At 39.5% G+C, this 21745-nt stretch overlaps 1 long non-coding RNA gene across 5 annotated transcripts in view; it reads right to left on the bottom strand.

Annotated features, from left to right (window-relative positions):
• Positions 1-10496: 10496 nt before the first annotated feature.
• Positions 10497-21745, bottom strand: part of LOC140896221 (uncharacterized) — a 70219-nt gene continuing 58970 nt past the window's right edge. For 4 of the 5 annotated variants that reach the window (XR_012154467.1, XR_012154466.2, XR_013634478.1 and 1 more), the window contains 5 exons: positions 17557-17663; positions 16690-16766; positions 14809-15050; positions 11675-11753; positions 10497-10929 (listed from right to left, as the gene is read on the bottom strand). This is a non-coding gene — a long non-coding RNA (uncharacterized LOC140896221). The remainder of the gene's footprint in view (positions 10930-11674; positions 11754-14808; positions 15051-16689; positions 16767-17556; positions 17664-21745) is intronic. The other variant, XR_012154468.1, reaches the window with a different exon arrangement.

Here is a 21745-nt window from a genome sequence, read left to right on the forward strand (position 1 = left end):
CTCTTTCCTCCCTCCTTAAACAGGTAATTGACAAATGAACCTGATGTAGCTAACCTGAATAGCATGATTGGCCAACGCCCTGGAGTTTTTCACCTTCCTCTGCAGCATGGGCACAGGTTACTTGCTGGTTTGAACTAAACTAAAGGTGGATTCTCTGTAACTTGAAGTCTTTAAATCAAGATTTGCAGATTTCAGTAACTCAGCCAGAGGTTATGGGTCTATTGCAGGAGCAGGTGGGTGAGGTTCTGTGGCCTGTGATGAGTTAGCATGCTAAAAATAGCAGTGTGGACATTGCAGTGACACTCTAACTGCCCACGTACAAGTCTGGGCCCGTCTCTTTGGCTAGCCTGTGCCACAGTATCCAGCCTACTAAGGTCAGACTAGATGATCATGATGGTCCCTTCTGATCTTAAAGTCTATGAGACGTGGTAAGATTTGCTTCCCTGTTTCTTTTTCAGGAAATATTACTCCGGACTTGCCTCCCAGCTGTATGCTGAGGACCTCTTTAAAGAATCAACATCCCAAATAATTATGGTTGCTTCAGATCCTGAAACTGGATTATTTTACAGCACAGGGGCTTTGGATGACTAAATAACATTTTGTTATATTTTGTAATGGGACTGGAGAGCTGAGAGGATATTATGGGTAGAACCATTAGTAACTTGCGCAGTAAAATTCAAAGCTTCCTTGGTTTGGGGCTCTGTGGTGAAACCAGCCAGGGAACATGCATATTTTTCTCCAAATTTTTCTGCTGCTTTTGGGTTCCAGTGGCACTAAAATTAGGGGCTTCAGCAAAAATGTGGTCCCAAACAAGGGAATATAGTTGTTGGTGGTTTGTTATTAATGAATGGAACTCACAAGCTTCAGAGCAAAACTGTTAACAATCAGCAGGTTCACAGTGGATATATGACTAAGCTTACTAGTGGGGCAGGACATGAAGAGATGTTTATCAGCATGTCTTCAATGAAGAAAATAGCACTATGCCACTTTACCTGAGTTAAGGATCTGGGCTACTGTGTTTGTCTGAATGTTGTGTTTTGGTTTAGGGTTAGGGTTCATACTGTACAAAAGTAAAACTCAAAGCAGTGCTGGGAGTTCCCCAAATAGTACTCAGATACTTTAGTGATTATGAGTATATGACAATTTAGATGCTATAGAGAGATGAAACAATATCCCTGAGGAAAGGTTTCCTGGAACTCATGTGAATGATAACCACTTAGTTTTGCATAGAGTTATCAATGGGATATTCAAGTATCAATGTCCATCCTACATAGAATCATAGAACTGGAAGGGGCCTCGAGAGGTCATGTAGTCCAGTCCCCTGCACTCCTGGCAGGACTAAGTATTATCTAGACCATCCCTGACAGGTGTTTGTCCAACCTGCTCTTAAAAATCCCCAATGATGGGGATTCCACCACCTCCCCAAGCAATTTATTCCACTGCTTAACTATGTGGCCTTTCAAAGTGGATGAAGCCCAGGTTCATAGTATCCCAAATGGTTACAGTATGATTGCAGTTTGATGAGGTTTCGGAAGTAGGTTGGTTTTCTCAGTCCATTTTTAAGTGGCAAGTGTCTGGTAGGCAGCTACAAGAGGTCAAGTGCTTGGGTACTATGGTGATGAGTGCTATCAGAAACCTTATGGATAAATCTTGCAGCATATTCTAAAAAGCATCAAATCTTAGCCAAGGAGTGAAGGACCCGAATCTTTGTAAGAATCCTTCTGAACCAGCCTTCTAGAATACAGGATCCTGTTCATGGAAATGTATTTAATTTAAATCAATATGGAAAGCAACGTTCAGCAGTCGGGACCGCTCTCCAAGAATACACTGTCACCATCTACTCCTGGTAATGAACATAGCACACATGATTGCAGCTATTGAAGTTTAGGGATGAGATGAAAAGTTGGCTCAAAGTTTCTTGAGCCAATGAGGGTGCTTGTTTGCTGTAAGCAAGCACTCCCACTGGTTAACACAATATTGAAAGAAGCTGCATGTAAACAGTTTCCTCTGTTTTTAGTTAAGTTTGAAGACTTATGCTGCTGCACATGATATAAGCTGGTTGCTGCCTGGAGCTGGTTGAAATTTTTCTTTCAACTTTTTGATGAGAGGGAAATTTTTGTGGAAAAAAATCTGCTTTCATTTTAAAATGTTGATGAAAATGAAAAAACAAATGTTTTCATAGAAAAACTTTTATTGGAAAAAATAATTTGCTGTCATCCTAGCAATGCTAAAGTGGACTATTCTTTCCACCCAAAGTAAGGCCAAAACACATTTTAAGATGCTGATCAGGGAGATCCTTACCCATGTATTTATAAATCATATTCTGTAATTGAGATAAACTAATGTATTATCCAGCTAATAAGGAGATGGAGAAAATGGGATACAGCCCAGAAGGGCAAGGTGAATGGAAAACGTTCTCAAATCTCAGCTGAATCATTCATGAAGAAAAACAGAAAGAATCTACATTTTGATGTGTGACATTCCTCAATCTATAAAACACAGGAGAAGGAGAGTCCTGAAAATTTTTTGGCCATATTTACATTCATATACTAAGAGTTTTACTCATGTCCTCATTAATAAGTTATCTTTAACTGCAACCAAAAAAGGATCTTGTACAGTTTAGTATCGCTTTATGGCTGACATTGATTTAAAACACTCCATAAGGAGCACAGTGCTGCAGGATCAATTAAAAGTAAATGCAGTCATGAAACTTACATGAAGTACTGTCTGACAAAGCCTTGCAGACAACATTCTTCATATGGTTGTTTGCTGCTTGAACTTCTTTTTAAAGTATAAAGCAGCTATATATTTAGTTTATTTGATGCTAATTAATGAGCTTACAAGGGAAAAGCAAAACTCTATAGTATGTCCCCCCCCCCCGCCAAAGTCAAACCCACCCAGATAAAAATCTGAGCCAGTTTAAAGAGGCTTTTAACGCATCATTGGTCAATAAAAACATACAGTGAAATATCTTTCAAAATAGTTGCCGAGCAAGTACCATGGATGGGGATTCACCGTAAAAACATTATAGTTTATGAGTAACCTGTCCCTTTTCCTATTTTTGAAAAACCATATTGGTGTGGTTGGCATCTTTTATGTTAGACTGAGGAGGACATGGTGTGCTATGAGGGAAAGGGGAGATCAGGAACCTTCTCCTGTGCCCCTTGGGCAGCCCACATTAGCAACCAAGCAGAATCCCAGACATGGCACATGCAGCTGTTGCTCTAGCCCCATTCCCCAGGGGCTGCCATAAGGCCCAAAAGGGAGTGGGGAAGAGGCAGGGGCATAATTCTGTTCTGCCCCCCGCCCACCCCTTCAGTGGTCAGTCAAACTAACCAGCCCAGTAGGAAGGAGGAAACTGTACCTCACAATGTGGAGTAGTAGCAGGTGCGCAGCATCTGTGTTCCTCGGAGCTGTTGTAATAATTGATTCCTAGAAGGCCTACCTTTACGGGAGCTTTAACTTATGGAAAGTAGATAAAGATTCATGAATTGTTGCAATGGCCTGTTACATAAAATTGTTTAAAAGAAGATTTGAGGAGATGGAAAGACTGAATTAATTTAAACAGAAGGTGGTATTGATACCACTCAAGGAGTGTTTTAAGACTATGACTGGTAAACAAAGGGAGTAGGAGACCAGAAATCAATGGATGAAAATTGGTGCTTTGAAAATTAGGCCTAATTGATGGGCAAATTAATGAAAGGATGGGCCATTCCACCCATCGCCCCTTTTGGGCCCTTTAAAAGAAGCTTAAAGAAGAAAAAGGGAACTTTTACCAACCTCATGGCTGTGGCAGAAGGATTGTTGCTGTGACATCAGGCCTTGGTAATCCAGTGGGGACCATCATCGCTGTGCCAGCGAGGACCCCAGCCTAATACATGTGAGATCCTGTTCTGTCATCCCCTCTCCTTTCTGGGTCCCTTTACATCCCCCACTGTCTCACTCCTGTCCCCTCTCTCTCTCTCTCTCTCTGTCTCGGCTTTGTACTTGATCCTGAAATCAGCTGCACTGCATGAAACTAGCACAGCTCTGCTCAGCCTGAAAAGCACCAGTGAAGTAGAGAGACCTGACCAGAACAATCAAATGACGAGGCAAGCCAGGCGCCAGAGCAACAGCAGTTGTGGCCGACCGACCTGCCAGCCTAAAGCATCCGTCCATGACTGGCCAGCTGCCCTCTATCCTGAGAACAGCAACAGAAGCTGTGTTTCCCCCATCTTCACTATCCTATCTTTCCTCCAACTTGTGTCTGTCTGCTTTGTGAAAAGCAGGAATGTGATTATTATTCCCAAATTAGATCTGAACAACGGAACTGACCCTTTCTTCCTCGCCAAAGACAGAATAAGAGATTCTAACCAGTAATCACCCTCCTTTAAAAGAGGGTGATAGGTTTTCATTGTTTGTTTTGCATCTTCACTCCATTTCAGTTTCAGTGGGTTTTGCCTTTTGATTCTTTCCTTTTGTGTGTTTTAATCAATAAATATCTCACCTGCATCATGAATATTCTCATGTTTGAGCTATAGCACTAAGCAGGCTGAGTTCTCTGTGTACCGAGCCTTGTTTAACACTGTTTAATGCTGGACAGTGACTGGGTGATGCTAACACCTTTGACTCTTTGAGCCATATATTACATCTAGATTACATCTAGATCAATACAATAGAGCTCTAGGAGGCATTGCCCCTTTATTGTGGGCTATGCCTAAATGGCGCCTTTGAGCCCTCAATAGGGTTGATAGTACCTTGCAAACCATGGGACAAAGACATCCCAAGTGAGTTCTTTGAGCAATACTAACATCATGTTTCAGAGTAGCAGCCATGTTAGTCTGTATTCGCAAAAAGAAAAGGAGTACTTGTGGCACCTTAGAGACTAACCAACCTACTTGAGCACAAGCTTTCGTGAGACACAGCTCACTTCATAGCTCATGAAAGCTTGTGCTCAAGTAGGTTGGTTAGTCTCTAAGGTGCCACAAGTCCTGCTTTTCTTTTTACTAACATAATGCATTTTCCAGATTGCGAGGATAAACCCCAAACATATTGAGCAAGTCTTATACTGAAATGTGCGGGCTCTTCTAGTAAAAGGAAGAAATATACGCCACTAATTATAAAGTGGCCGAATTAAATCTATTGTTTTCAAAAATAACTTCTAGATAAGACAGTGTAGCGAGCAATCCAGCACTGACAGTGTTTGTGCCACATGACCTAATTTCTGTGAATCTATGGGCATTTAAAGGGAGCTTTGCATTTAATACGAATTTACAATGGATGAGTTTTCAGAAGGTGAACTTTTGGAAGAGCACTAGGCCTGGAGAATGTCAAATATAGCCCTCATTCTGGCCACGGAAAGGAGGTTCTCACAATGAATCATTATTCCTGTATCCATCTGCCAGTTTTTGCTTTCAGAACCTGAAGGAGAAAGGTAAAGGAAATAGCTGTCAAGAAAATGAGGAATACATTGCATCTGAGATTATTGTATTTCTATAGTAGATGCTTCTGCTTTGTCTGAGTTTTTCCAATCTGTATTCATTTTTGAATACTTGGAAAAATATTTTTTATCAATTAGCATTATGATGGAATACATACTTATTAAATATATTACTTAAATAATTGTACTGAAATCTCCGCTCCTCCACCACTCTCAGTGAAAGAAGTATCTGGATTTTGCAAACGTCATTGACAAACTCTTCCTGGTTATCAAGGACATCATTTATTGTGGTTTCACTCATCCAGCTATGATCTGCCAATATTTCTACTGGCTCTTGGTCAGAACGGGTTTTATCATCTTCCTGAGGATATGAGAGAATCATCTCTGAGGTTGCCAGTTTGTTGGCAAAGCAGTTGGCAAGCAATTTATTTATGTTGCAACACTAGGCATTATTTTCTGAACACATTCCGTGGGCTTAGAATGGTTGTTTACTACCTAACCTGCTAGAAGAAATGATAATATAACAGTAGTCCTCAGCTCAGCAATGCGATCCATCTGCTAGGATGCATATGCCTGGGTGGCATCCCTGCGACTCAGAGTGGGCAAGCCATGTCTTTTATTATCTTTATATATAAACTACTGTTCATTTCTTATATAATACAGATTGCTATGTAGCTATAGGATAAATACATGGTTAATTCTGTTCCTCAGACTAGATGCTACTGTAGGGTACATGGTAATTACAGTATGTATTTACTTACTTAGCTCAATTACCAGATAATAATCAGAAAGAATATGCAAATCAATAGGCTATTGTAATGTGGTACAGTATGTGCCAAGAAAATCCTGTGTATTTGTGTTTCCCTATAGGTAACCCAAGTACTTCTGTGGTATTGGTACACAGCAAATCATAACCGAAGAATGCACATTTTGTTAAATTTTCCTCCTATCCCATTCTATGGGATTGTTTTACATTTGCTTGTCATAAGGAAGCGTAATAGGATATAGCCCAACTTGATGCAACACATAATACATGAACAATGGAAAGGCAGAGTGCACATCCTAATTCCTGCTCTTTGTTGTTCTGGTATTTTGCACTGAACTCTTTGTATTCTCTTTAGACTGTTGATACCCCATGGACAACATGATTAAATTATGGACATATGTTTTTATCTTGCAGTTCTTCTCTGTGGCAGAAAAGTTACAATGGCTGCAAAACGTTTGCCAAAGACAGAATTTAAAATATGCAGCTTGTAGTACGAGTACCTATCATAGCATCATAAAAATGTACAGTTGGACGGGCTCTCAGGAGGTCATCTAGTCTATTCCCCCCATGTGTAGACTGGACCAAGTAAACTTAGAACATCCTTGACATGTATTTGTCTAATGTGTTCTTAAAAACATCCAAGGACAGGGATTCCTGGCAACCTATTTAATACTTAACTATCCTTCAATACTTAACTATCCTTATAGTTAGAAAGTTTTTCCTAATAGCTAACCCACATCTATCTTTCTGCAGATTAAGTCAATGACTTCTTGTCCCGTCTTCAGTAGACATGGAGAACCGTTGATCACCAACTGTCTTTAGAACAGCCCTCAACATATTGTAACCATGTTATATAGTGCCCTCTCCACCCCCCATCACAGTGTCTGGAGAGGCTCGTGACCGTGAGTCAGGACAGAAACTCCAAACTGGTTGTATGTTGTATAATTAGATTTCACCAACTCAGTAACAAAAGCACAGTAATGGCCTTACCATAGAGTCAAAGACAGTCCCCTTGGGCATTCCAGTTTATCTTGCCACCCAGGCAAGCTAGACTATGTGATAGAATCTCAATAATATTCAGATTACTCCCAGTCCCAAAGAACCAGTCACTTATCCCAGGTCAGTTGTACTCAGATCTCAAACCAAAGACAACATCTGTAGCCAATCCTATAATAAACTAACTAAAGATTTATTAACTAAGAAAAGAAATGAAAGTTATTGACAAGGTTAAAACAGAAAACATACACACACAAATGAGTTACAGACTTAGAGTTAAAGCTCTATATGCCCTTTAGAGCTGACTCATGCCAAGCAGCATGGGGATCTCTTGCATATGTTTAGGAATCTTTGCACCTCAGAGTCCAGACAGCATAAAGATCCCAGTTTCTTCTTGTCAGGGATTTTTATCCCCTTCACCCCAGAATCCAAGCGGATGGGATGAGTTAATGTGCAAGCCTATGCTTCCTGGAGGGAGTGAGGAATGCAATCAACCAGATCACTGTCCTTTGATGCTACACAATGCTTCATTTGCCTTTATTTGACTTGTGTGCAAGTCGAGCACTTTACTTTAATTAATGCTTCCTTTCCTGTTTGGTGAGTTACACAATTACAGAGGTTTACAATGCAAGCACTCAATATAACTTTATACCATGGGATACAGATATTATAAGTAGGATTAAAACATGCAGCCTTTTACAAGCATTCCATAAAATCGAAACACATTGTTATAACCCTAATATCTATTATAACTACACGAACCCACAGGTAGGTCAGACTGGTTTCCAGCTGTGCATTTGTCAGTGTTCAGTTCCCTGGGCCTTGGCATGAGCTGGTACCAGGTGTGCCAATGTCATACCCCCTCTGTCTTCTTTTCTCAAGACTACACATGCCCAGTTTTTTAAACCTCTCCACATAGGTCAGGTTTTCTAAACCTTTTATCAGGTTTGCTGCTCTCCTCTTCGTACACATCTTCCCAGAACTGGACACGGTACTCCAGTGGAGGCCTCACCAGTGCCAAGTTGAGCAGAACTATTCTCTCACCTGTCTTACATATGACACCCCAGAATTATATGAGCCTTTTACCAGTTGCATCACCTTGTTTACAATTGTCACCTTGCTAGCTTGCAACAGGTTAGTGACCAGCCTGAGTACTTATTAACAGCCTGATTTGGGCATTTTTATTCACCGTGGGCTGGGTTGTGGAGCCTTTACTCACTTACACAAGTAGTCTCAATGGAGTAAATGGGACTAATCATGCAACTAACCACCCGACAACAGGGAGTAAGGAGTTCACAAGCTAGTCCATTGGGTGGTACCTTACTAAGTGAGTAGTCGGTCCCATTTGAATGGAAATGGGATTCTTCACGTAGTAAGGTATTATTTAGTGTGTGAATAGATGTGGCAGAGTTGGACCCAAAACCCTGATCCTCAGCTGATGTAAATCAGTGTAGCTCCATGAAGACGATGGACCTACATCAATTTATGCCATCTGAGGATCAGATGCTAACTCTGTATTTCCAATATGGCCCAATTAACTCCTTTTCTTCAAACCCTATGTGGGAACTGCAGAACTCACAATGCTTACTGGATGGTTTATAAGTTATTAGGCAACACAGAAAGTACTTCCTCTGGTGTGTGAGAGCCAGGAATAGGTCAGCTTGATTGCTTACTTCAGAAGAACATGCTCTGTGCACTCTTGAAGCTGTCACCTGATACATATAAGAACGCTGTCTTCATCTCTTTTGCTCTTGATGTCACTACACTTGGGCCTTGGACAAGCATGCTGGATTTTGATGTGCCACGGTAAAACAGATTAGTCTCAGTCACTGAATGATGGAGTTTCTTCTAATGTCACTGTAATTACATAGTTCTGCACTCTAATCTAATCACTAGTTAAATCAGTCCTTTATACTATTTGATCAGAGCCTCAGTATTACAAATAACAAACCTCTGAGACTTTGATAGTTTTCAGCAACTATGATGATAATTCAGTCATTGACCATGATGCAATCACTGCAGTTTTGTGTAGGCTTTCTTTAAAAAATGCAGTAGCATTGCTTTCCGTTTTTGTGATGTCACTAAGAGGAATTTTTGTACCTCATGCCTTGGTAGACAAGTAGAAAAGGAACTAGTTTGCAACTACTTTGCTTTCAAACACATTCACTTCTAAGCGTACACATATAGGGGCTGATTTCCAAAGGTCTGTGCAAGGGGAGGGCATGCAGCTGGTTTGCCTACAAAATCCTGAACATGTGCATGCAAATCCTGTTGCTACACATGCAAATAGGCTGTTAATACATGCAAGCATGTGATTTACAGATCAAAACAATTGTCTTCGTATCTGAGATTTTGCAGGTGAAGTCAGTGTTACACAGTGGAGGCAGGACCAAAGCACTGCTGCGGCCCCTCAGTTTTGGGGGACCTCAGACAGCCCCAGCAACTCATGGCTAGATTGTCTGTGCTGAAGAAGGATATCCCCAAAGCAGAAGGTCTCAGGTGGGGAAAGTTAAGCCATGAGTGCCAAGACTGCTGAAAGGCTCTAGAAGGCAATTCATGGTGTGATTTCTTCCTACGCATACCTTGGCACCTTCTCTTGTTTATGTGCAGGCTTCTGAAAATCTGGCCCTTAATGAATATTATTATATTTAGCATTCTGTTTAATATTTGTTTTGCAGCAGTGCATGCCCAAAGGTCCAGCTGAGATCAGGGCCCATTCTGCTAGATGCTGTGCAAACAGTGAGAGATTCCCTGTCCCAAAGAGCTTACAAAATAGTATTTCTGTACAAGATTTTTCGACTGAGTTATAGCTGAGAAGACAATTTCTCTTTAAAAGAAAAAAACATATTCCAGAATGAGATTAAAGGTGTAAAAGCCCAGGAAAGTTCCACAGTTGTAAAAGGTTACTAAACCATGGGATGATTCTACTCAGATGTGTTTATGAAAATGATAAAATGATATTCTGTGATATGCAAATTGGGATGATATGCTCCTTGGTGGTCACATGGATAACTCAACATGCCTGATGTCTTGATGAAAGTGATGGTATAACATTTGATTACATGAATAGAGGACACTGTGCGAACAGTGGTTTGGAAGAGAACTATGACAACAAGAAAAGACTTGGGTGTTGAACATAACCTTGTGTTGTATGTTCAATGCTCTCATATAATGAAAGAGAAACAGATGCAGGATTTTTTGTTTCTGTTGTATACAATAAACTTGATAGATCATTGAAACAAATAAATTGAAAAAAGACAACTTGCCTAATACTGAAGGAAATTTTGTATTGTATGCAAAGTAACCCATGTTAATGAATGCCAATTTCATGAAAGTCACACGTTGCTTGTTGCATGATTTTGCTCATATTAATGTATGAGCTTTACAGAGATTGTAAACATAACATAACAGAGTCTTAGAATCAGTAATAGTGCTATCAGTAATATATGTTATTGCTGGTAAAAGTCCATTGTCAAAATGAAACCATTGTGGTCAATGCAAAGGGTATCAATAACAGAACAAGGTGTGAGAGTGCACCTTATCTTAGATTTTAGCTATTATTTTTCAGTATACTCTTGTTTGTTTTCAGCTTTGCATAATTAATTAGAAACTCTAGTTCATGCAGAAGAAGAGGTATGTCCAACTGTTTCTCACAGATGTCAGTTGAAACCAGCTATCACATTAACACCATATGACAATTACAGTTTCGTAAATCATCCCTTGACCTGGTTTGCTTCTGAATGAGTTTCTGTCAAAAGAAAAATGTTTATCTTAATACATACGCTCCCCAGCCACTTTTATCCATTGACTTCATTGGGAGTTTAGTCTCTTCCCAAAATAATAATAATTTTAAAAAAGAATTTGGTTACATTCTGCATTGTCATTAATAGTGGACATATTTAAAGCCCCAGTTCAGCAAGTTACTTAAGCACATGCTGGATATCGGTAGGTCAACTAACATGCTTAAAATTAAGCATATGCTTAAGTACCTTGCTGAAACAGGGTCAAACTTCCCATTACGCCACAGAGAGGGTGTGAAGAATTACATCTTTCTCAGTATGACTTCCTTCTTTCTATCACACAACCCCATTTTCCTAAAAAAGGAGATTTTTGCTAGTTAAGCAGGAGGCACTTTTATAAAACCTGTTAGATTTCTCCTAAATCTAAAAGTAATTAAAAGTAGTGGGCTTATTAATGAAGAGGTCATTATCTGTCCCCATTGCCTCACTTATAGTTTAAATAAGAGGTTGGGCTGTGGTGGAGAGCCTAGCATGTCAAAACAGGCAATTTACTGCTTTAGAAAAATACTCCAATTCACATATAAATCTCACATCACATGGTTTAAAGGTGACCTGCGAATGAAGAAGAAAAAAAAATGTATCCCTGGCCTTTTTTGCATCCTTATGGGGTAGAAAGAAAACTGAAAGGCTTGAGAGTTGCGGGGATTTTGTTTTCCTTTGTTTTTCAGAGGGTTTTTTTCTGCTTGTTTTTACCTCAGAAATATCGAGAACATGAATTCTTTGCTTCTCTGGTTTTGCTGGATGATTCCTTTGTCTCTAGAGGAGAAGAGAACTGGAAATTTCACAACAAAAGATTAGAATACTGCAACTGAGAGGTAAACATTCAAATATCATGTCAGCCTCCCCTCTTCCCCTTCCCCCCAAAAAAGTCACAAGATTGTGTTAAAAAACATGAGATTAAAAATACATTTAAGGTCCTTTTATTTGCCTTTTGGTTTTGATCCTTCATGGTACAGTGGGAAAGGAGTGTCACATTTTCATGCTTTTCTCCACAAGCATGAAAGCTAAAAACTTACTTAAAAAAGAAAAAAGCTGCAATTCTCAAATATTCACATAACTCCAGGAACAGGGGGTTTAAGAATAACTCGAAGTGTCACAGCCCTCACAATATAATCACAAGAGTTGGCAACTCTGTAATTGTTTGTGAGAACTTTGATCTAAATACAGGTTAACCAAAACCAACAAAAAACAAACAAAAAAACCACCACAACAAAAGAAAGGGTTTGAAATAGGGCTGTCGATTAATTGTAGTTAACTCATGCAATTAACTCAAAAAAATTAATCATGATTAATTGCAGTTTTAATCGCACTGTTAAACAATAGAATACCAATTGAAATTTATTAAATATTTTGGATGATTTTTTACATTTTCAAATATATTGATTTCAATTACAACACGGAATACAAAGTGTACACTGCTCACGTTATATTAAATTTTTTTTACAAATATTTGCACGGTAAAAATAATAATAAACAAAAGGAACAGTATTTTTCAGTTCACCTCATACAAGTACTCTAGTGCAATCTCTTTATTGTGAAAGTGAAACTTACAAATGTAATTTTTTTTGTTACATAACTGCACTCAAAAAACAAAACAATGCAAAACCTTAGCGCCTACAAGTCCACTCAGTCCTACTTCTCGTTCAGCCAATCGTTAAGACAAACAAGTTTGTTTACATTTATGCTGCCCACTTCTTATTTATAATGTCACCAGAAAGTGAGAACAGACATTCACATGGGACTTTTCTAGTCAGCATTGCAAGGTATTTACATGCCTCATATACTAAACGTTCATATGCCCCTTCATGCTTCAGCCACCATTCCAGAGGACATGCTTCCATGCTGATGACGCTTGTTAAAAAAAAATGTGTTAATTAAATTTGTGACTGAACTCCTTGAGGAAGAATAGTATATCTCTTGTTCTGTTTTACTCACATTCTGCCATATATTTCATGTTATAGCAGTCTCGGATGATGACCCAGCACATGTTGTTCATTTTAAGAACACTCTCGCTGCAGATTTGACAAAACACAAAGAAGGTACCAATGTGAGATTTCTAAAGATAGCAACAGCACTTGACCCTAGGTTTAAGAATCTGAAGTGCCTTCCAAAATCTGAGAGGGATGAGGTGTGGATTCAATCAGAAGTCTTAAAAGAGCAATACTCCGATGCACAAACTACAGAACCCAAACCACCAAAAAAGAAAACCAACCTTCTGTTGGTGGCATCTGACTCAGATGATTAAATGAACATGCGTCAGTCCACTCTGCTTTGGATTGTTATCGAGCAGAACCCATCATCAGCATGGATGCATGTCCCCTGGAATGGTGGTTGAAGCATCAAGAGACATAGGAATCTTTAGCACATCTGGCATGTAAATATCTTGAGATGCCAGCTACAACAATGCCATGAGAATGCCTGTTCTCGCTTTCAGGTGACATTGTGAACAAGAATCAGGCAGCATTATCTCCTGCAAATCTAAACAAACTTGTTTGTCTGAGCAATTGGCTGAACAAGAAGAGGACTGAGTGGACTTGTAGGCTCTAAAGTTTTACATTGTTTTATTTTTGTATGCAGTTATTTTTTGTACGTAATTCTACTTTTGTAAGTTCAACTTTCATGATAAAGAGCTTGCATTACAGTACTTGTATTAGGTGAATTGAAAAATACTATTTCTTTTGTTGTTTACAGTGCAAATATTTGTAATCAAAAATAAATATCAACTGAGCACTGTACACTTTGTATTGTGCGTTATAATTGAAATCAATATATTTGAAAATGTGGAAAAATCCAAAAATATTTAAATAAATGGTATTCTATTAATGTTTAACAGTGTGATTAATCCCACCATTAATCGCGATTAGTTTTTTTAATCACTTGACAGCCCTAGTTTGAAATAATCTGACCAAAATATCTTTCCATCTCAGTTGTTCATGTTTCAAAATCTTGGGGTGCTGTAACACCATTAGTTCTGCAGTCCGACAAACAACCCAACAGCAAAAATAAGTCCTCGTATCTCTAAAGTTAAATAAATAGGCATATTCATACTCAATTACCAGATATGAGACATAATCAAAAGATTTTGGCGAACAGGTTAGACAGGTCACAACAGATACAATATTATTACAAAGGCAGAAGACTTTTATTGAATTTAGAAAACAAAGACTCCGTTAGAAACTGGCAAAAGGGTTGCTGTCCAGAAAAAGCTATCATGAATAAAAAAAAAAAAAGTAACTTTGTTCACATTCAGTGATCACAGAAAAGTGGTAAGGTTTTATGAAATAATTGTAGATAGCTACTAAAGGTAACTGAGAATGTGAGTGAGATAAACAAGCAAGCATAGAAGAGTGAAGTGAGCGCAGATGCATCAGGAAAACACAAACTTTGTGGATTGAGCCTGTTTTGTACAATATGAAAAAGACTGATGAGACTGTTAAAGATATGGAGACACCTAATGACATTTTACATTACAGTAGATCCAAAAAACTGTTGGCATGTCCACGAATACTGATTGAAACCTGTTGGCACTGTAGTAACAATACAAACAAGGGTATCCTAAATCATTGTACACGTTAGAATTTGTTCAATCGGGGAATTTAGAAAAACACAATTAAAAGTGGAGATATGCTGGAGAGGGCTACTCTTCAGCAGGATGCTTGAGGTACCACACATCCTTCAGGGCACTGTGCAGTGTCACACCACCCATTGATTCATGCATGGAGAGACAGGGACCAGGTGCAGAAACTGAGAGAATAAAACCAGTAGCCTCACTACTGTGTTCCCTTTATAAGTGATTTCTTTCATTAATTAAGGACAAGATTACATACCTGAGCAAGGTACTAAGGAGCTGCAGGCATCCTCTTGCTCCTCTGATCATGGGATAGAGTGCAGCAGCGCAAACAACCTCCACAGGGCCTCTCCCACGTAGATAGGATGGATAGGCAGAAGTAGGGAGGGAACACCTGCACAGCAGCCCCACAGTCACACACCCTGGCCAGAAACGCTGAGCTGACCCACAGGAAAGTAATCGGCACCACGTAAAGGGCTGACACGGATTAACTCCCCTCTCCTGGCCCAGAGAAACAAGGTAGGGAAGTCAAGTACCAAACAGTAAGTATGAGTCACAATTTGGTCCCTGTTCTTCTCCTGGGGCAGTACAACTTCATGCTCCCCCTTTCTCAGGACTAGCGGTAACTCTACAATCTAGCTCTACATAAATATTATCTAAAGCATGCCTCATTCATCACTGAAATACCCATTGGAAGGTAACAGAGAATGCAGAACAGGCAGGAAAACAGATCAGAATTGGAGCTGGGGGGGAGGGGGAGGGAACTGGAGGAGGGGATGCAGAGACAAAAAGGGAGTGGAGCATATGGGAGGCAGAGTTAATAATTACATTAAATGCTAGGGACAGAAGAAAGGGTCACTGAGGGTTGTATGAAAAAGTGAAAGGGAGGGGAGAGGAAAATGGTATTATGTCCTTTCCTTTCACTGGATGACAAGTCATCTCAAATTTTAGTTTGAGGGAACAACCATGCTGTTGTCCCCTTCTCCCGGCACCTACAAATCTGCACCCTCTGGCTCCCAAGGAGCACCGCCCCCTCTCTCACTCTCCCTGGTTCTGTGCAGACTTCAGAAGAGGGAGGAAGCACAGCACTGACCAAGCTGGGCAGCTTCTTCCCCTCTTGCAGGTGGCTCTATGAGCAGGGGGGCATTGGAAGTAGCTCTGCCCATCCATTTCCCTTCTGTGATCCTCCCTGAAACCCTTCACAGTGTGAGTGGGGGAAGGAACTGGAGAGAGACAGAAAAGCCAGGCTATGAGTGGTGGATGTAGCCATAAGAGCCTTTGGCACAGCTAATGTAGGATGGGACAGAGGGCAGCTAGGGAGAAGATCCAATGAAAAGAGCCAACAGGTGAATGAGAATAGAGGGAACAAATTACACAGGGGCTTTTGGCCCTGAATGGGAGGGGCAATGTAAGGGCAGGGAATACTGGGGATGGGGATCAGGAGAACAGAGAACCTGGGAAGGGCTTCCAATGTTGGGGAAAGTGAAGTGCTGGGAAAAGAGGTTTTCTGCATGGGAGGCGATTGAAGTAGAATGGGAAAGAGAAGGAAAAGTGCAAATGTTAAACTGAGGGAGGAAACTGAATGGCAAAGGGATAGTTTCTTGAAAGAAACAAAAGCTGGAAAAAGTTAGAAAAGTCTGAAAGAAAAAAGTGACATTAAAAAAAGAAAAATGAGAGTGGAAACAGATATTTTAAAAGAAACCAAGAAAAGTTTCCCTTAGATAAAGAGCAGATGAGAAGAAAACATGGAGAATAAGAAGGAAGCCACACAGAGAGTTAACTTTTTTTTATCTGAAGGTCATACAGATTTGCCCTGATGTTATATTCACTTTCTGCCAGCTTTGCAGCAGACACGGGCAAAGGGGTAACTGGGTGAAACGGAATGGCCTGTGTCATATGGGAGATCAGACTAGATGATCTAATGGTCTCTTCTGGCCTTAAACTCTATGAATCTATGAAAAGTCCATTGAGTTTAAGCTTAACATAAACATTTTACATTCATATTTGCAATTCTGAATTGGTCGTTGTTAGTTTTATAAGTCAAAAGGCAGTAATGATGGCATTTGTGGTATGTAGCAAACCAGCAAAGTGTGCTTTTTACATACACCCAATGATCTATTAGCTGCATGCTTAACTTCACCCATTTGAGTTCTCTCATTGACTTCCGTAGAGCTACTCAGGAGCTTTAAGTTCTTTGCTGAACTGGAGCCATCACTTCTGAAAAAATTTAAATAAATAGAATTGGGACAATTCATGAATGGAAAAAGGAAGTGAAATTCAAATGTTCTTCATTATGGATGAGTTACTCAGCTCTGGATCAGATGCCTGATGTAGACCGTTAAGTCTTAGACTAGTGGTGGGCAACCTGCAGCCTGTGGGCCGCATGCGGCCTGTCAGGGTAACCTGCTCGTGGGCTGCAAAACAGTTTGTTTACACTGACCATCCTTAGGCACAGCCGCCCACAGCTCCCAGTGGCTGCAGTTCACCATTCCCGGCCACTGGGAGCTGCGGGTGGCTGTACCTGCAGACGGTCAATGTAAACAAACTGTCTTGCGGCCCTCCAGTGGATTACCCTGACGAGCCGCAAGTTGCCCACCACTGTCTTAGACTGTCTACAAGATTTAAGTCTTTGGATTCTTCTGCTGAGTTTTTGACTCATTCACTTACACCAAGGTTAAATATGGTCCAATATACTACCACTTTCTAATACATTTGATTTTCCTTCAAATATATTAGAATTTAGGTATTATAAATAAAAATATTGGAAATTAAATATCCGAGAGAAAGTATATTCTTCCATATATTTGCACTTTGAGTATGGTACATTTTATCACACAAATTCATATATATTTATATCATGTATAATCTTTTCTTCTGATAAAAACTGTTTCTGAAGCAGAGGCGTGTTAAAGAATCATTGAAGGGTTAACTGAACATTGAATCTCACAGTGGTATTTTCTGTTTCATTCCTATCTCTTTACTTAACTTTGGGCTTGTCTACACTTACTGCGGATCCATGCTGTAGCGATCGATCCACCAGGGGTTGATTTTGCAGGTCTAGTGAAAACCCACTAATAGATAGTTGATCACTCGCCCGTCAACTCTGATACTCCACTGGAATGAGAAGCATAAGATAAGTCAACATGAGAGTTTCTCCTGTTGAACGAGCGCGGTGTAGACACAGCAATAAGTTGACCTAAGGTACATCAACTCCAGCTACGTTATTCACATAGCTGGAGTTGCATAACTTAGGTTGACTTAACCCCGCAGTGTAAACCTGCCCTTTGAGCTCTGCATTTGTCAGATAGAAACCAGAGGGATATTGATTTAATTGCTGATTGTAATCCTGACATCATACACTTTCAGCAATATTATTAGGTAGTTTTAAGGAAAGGAGATACTAAGGGTATGTCTACACAGCTCCTGGGTCAACAGATTCACGCTCACAGGCTTTGGGCTAGTGCACTAAAAATAGTTGTGTAGACATTCCTTTGATGTTCCGGCTTGGGCTGTGGAAACTCCCTCCCCCTCCCCAAAGCTTCAGAGCCTGAGCTGCAATGTCCACACTGGTATTTTTTAGCATACTAGCACAAGTCTGTTGACCCTGGCTGCAAGATTCGCTCCCAGCAGCTGTGTAGACATACCCAAAGGGGCAAATTTAGATGCATGTGCCCAGTCCTCATTGACTGAAAAGAAAAACATGCATCCAAGGACAGAATTTATCCCCAAATTTGAAGTTCTAGTTTTAAAGTAGTAAACTTATTTCATAAGCATTGCATTTATCTGAATTTTATGAGTCCAGTTCTTCTCTCAGTTAAATGTATTGGACTGAATTTAACTGGGGTATTAAGCACCTTTTGGCATTGGCTTAGACACTCAACTCAGTAAATGATACAGGGCAAACATTTATCGACTTCATCTCCAGACATTTTGCTTAAAATATACAAAATTAATGAGAGGGAACATTTTTATTCAGAGCCACGATCCACTTTCTTCCAGTAGGAGGGAAACAAAACTGGAATGTGATTGATATCCTTCTGACTCATTGGTCTTTGTGACTGACTTAGAGAGCTCTGGAAATCAGACAAGAAACAGCAGAATACAACAGTATATGTCTCACCATTTTGTGTTTTCAGTGTGGAAACATGCTTGGTAAAATCTAAAGATACAAGCCCCGATTCTCCTTTTATTGACACAAATGTAAACTAAGTAATTCTATTGCTGTCTATTGATTCATTTGCATGAGCTAGTAAAAACTAAACCGATGATTCAGCTAAGTAACATTAGATTACCTCCTAGCTATACCCAAGCAGGATAAGATTTCACACACTTTATTCAGGCTAAACCTTCCATTGACTTCAATGTGGGTTTTTAGCTAGTATGAGGAGTAAGGGATTGGGCCCAGTAGGTAGTCTGAACTCCTTAATATGATGCTCAAACCCCACATTTGGACACATATCACAAAGGTGAGTGGAGCAGGCATTAATCTGTCAGTATGAGATTGTTTGTGTCATTTTGATATCCTATTAAGGAATGCATGTTTGATTATTAGGCTCCCTGTGTTTTCTAAAACTAGTGTGTATCCAGTTCATTCTTGGAGTAAAGTGAGTGGGTTTACACCATGGATGAGTACAATCCTGTTTTCTTTTTTCTTTTTCTTTTTTTTTTGAAAGCTGGCTAAAAGAAAATGAATGAAGTTCCGTAAGTAGAGCTCAATCCTGTTCCCATTGGAATCAATGGCAAGACCTCCACTGACTACATGGATGGGGGGCAGGATTGGGATCATAGTTTGACCCTTCAGCCTGATGATGCAGCGCTGTTCATTGGAAACACAGAAAGAGCAACCTCTTTTTTTCTTGCTTTCAGACCTTTTGCACAGTTAACTTTAAGGGGAAATAATTATAAAAGGGCTACATGTTTACTTTTAAACACAGCATTTTTCCACTCTGCCCCAAGTCTGACATTTTAATGACCTGCAGTGCCTTGGGTTTTACTGGCAGCATACACTGAAGGGGTATTTTATGTACAATTTAATATTTGCACAACACTCCTCCATGTTTTGTCGCTCTTTTATGCTGTGCAAAATGTCTTTTAAGTTATTATTTCTTTTAATTACTTACTAATTTGAAGGCATTTTGCAATCATCTTAAAATGCTGTTATGTTTACCATTGCTAAGCTTTTTTAATTTAAGAAGAGCAAGCAAAGTAAAGACTGCATGTATTTTCACTCAAATTACTATCCTAAATGACTCCATGGGGGGTTTCTTATAGGGGTCACTGAAAGGCAGAATGGAATGTTTTTACTTCTTTGCTTTGTCACAGAAATTAGGTTACAAGGGCTATAAATGCAGGTAATACTTTTTATTGCTAGATTTTCTTCTGTAATGAATATAACATTTCTTCTTCTCATATAATGATACCCAACAAATGCCTTAGTACTTAGCATGTTTACTCTTCGCTTTAACAAGGGTCTAAAGTAATTCCTCTTTAAAAGTCTGGCAAGAAGTCCAAAGGCAAAAAATAAACCTTGTATGTCAGGATCAGCTGCTGGAAGTGGGAGATCAAGGGAGAACACTATCTGATCCCACACCAGTACGTCCAGCCAGCTCATCGGTAACAATAACCTTTGAGTAGGCAAAGTACCAAAAGGTAACGTCTAAAACCAGAGGAGAGGAGAGAAGTCATCAGCCCAAATTAGAGAGGCCAGAAAATCAAGGCACAGTGAAATGCAAAATACAGAATTGGCCACTTATTTTTCTACTATAAAACACATTGCTCTATGCCAATCTGCCAGAATCCACATTTACATGATTCACCAGTTCCAAAAAAACTTAGTCTCACTACTGCTTTGGGAATTGGGCCACATTGTTAAACTAGGAGAAGCAGCTCCACGTTGGTGAGGCTACACTCTTTAACAGCTGATCCATCGAGCATGCTACAGTTGTTCAGTATTACTAGACTCCCAGGGCTAGCTCTTTAGGGGATTACACCTCTTTCCCTGCTTTGCTCTTCAAGAGAGCATTAATATTCTCTGAAATGCGTCCACTCATCTGTAGCTCTGTAAGGCCAATCTACTTTGATCTTAGTCTCAGAAATAGAATGATGAGGGATAAGAGTTCAAAGTATAAGAAGAAACTCAATATGCAAAGAATGTACCACATCTTAATAAGTAATGAGAATTCCCTCCATTTGTTGCTGTTGTAAGGAAAAATAGTTTAATATCTTTATGGAATTAGGGCTCCATGGTACTTTGCTAATGAGTGGCCAGAGCTATTAAGGTTTTCCTTATGTCTCCAGATACACTGGTAAGCAAACATCTATAAATAATGACATGACTAAGGCTGACTATTAAGATTTTTGATTTTATTAATGTGGCTAACATGTTGAATGATTTTGGTTGTGGACCCAACAGAGCAAATAAACAACACAGAATTTCAGTCTTTTCCTTACAGGCAACTTGAGGATTAAGGAAATTTCTTGTAATGAATGGGCTGTTTTTGGACAAAGTTTATCACAAATAATCCTAGATTGTAAAGTCTTTTGCTATTCAAGCTGCTCTGGATGGACAGGGCAGTTGGGAAATTGACAGTGTGGATAAAATTCTTTGTTTCTTACTGGATTGCCTAGCACTGTAGAGATGTCATTCACATAAACCCTCAGCCTGCACAGTAATGACAAACACCAGCAAATTCAGCTTTCATAATTGTATTTGAGCAAGATTAGCATACACCATTCTGTTCAAGTTTTAGTTTTTAGGTTAGCTGCCATTCATATTAATCAGCTTTGTCTTTTCCAGTGCTGCCTTTTCTGTGTAAGAGCAATGGGTGAATGCCAATGTTTAATAACCCCCTTACATCTACTAATTCCTTTTCTAGCAATTGTGTGGATTTAAAAAAAAAAAGGCTGGCAAATTAAATTTATACAATTGGAACAAAACAATGGGAAAAACGAATGTTGCCTGTCTTTAAAATGCTAGCAAACCTTCTGCCATACCTCACATTTTTCTTTTTTTATTTATTTTTCAAAGTCCCACTAGACAACACCATTTTGTTAGAGCTGCTCTAATGATAAATAGCACTATGAAGAAGGAATGTTAGAAGAAAGGAATGAGGTGAATACTTTGACATTTGGGGGCCGATTCTTTTCTAACTGATGACGGCAGAAGTTTTGTCCCATCCTTGTTTTTAATCACTGAT

Source organism: Lepidochelys kempii, chromosome 12, assembly GCF_965140285.1.
Source record: "Lepidochelys kempii isolate rLepKem1 chromosome 12, rLepKem1.hap1, whole genome shotgun sequence".
Classification (NCBI taxonomy): domain Eukaryota; kingdom Metazoa; phylum Chordata; order Testudines; family Cheloniidae; genus Lepidochelys; species Lepidochelys kempii.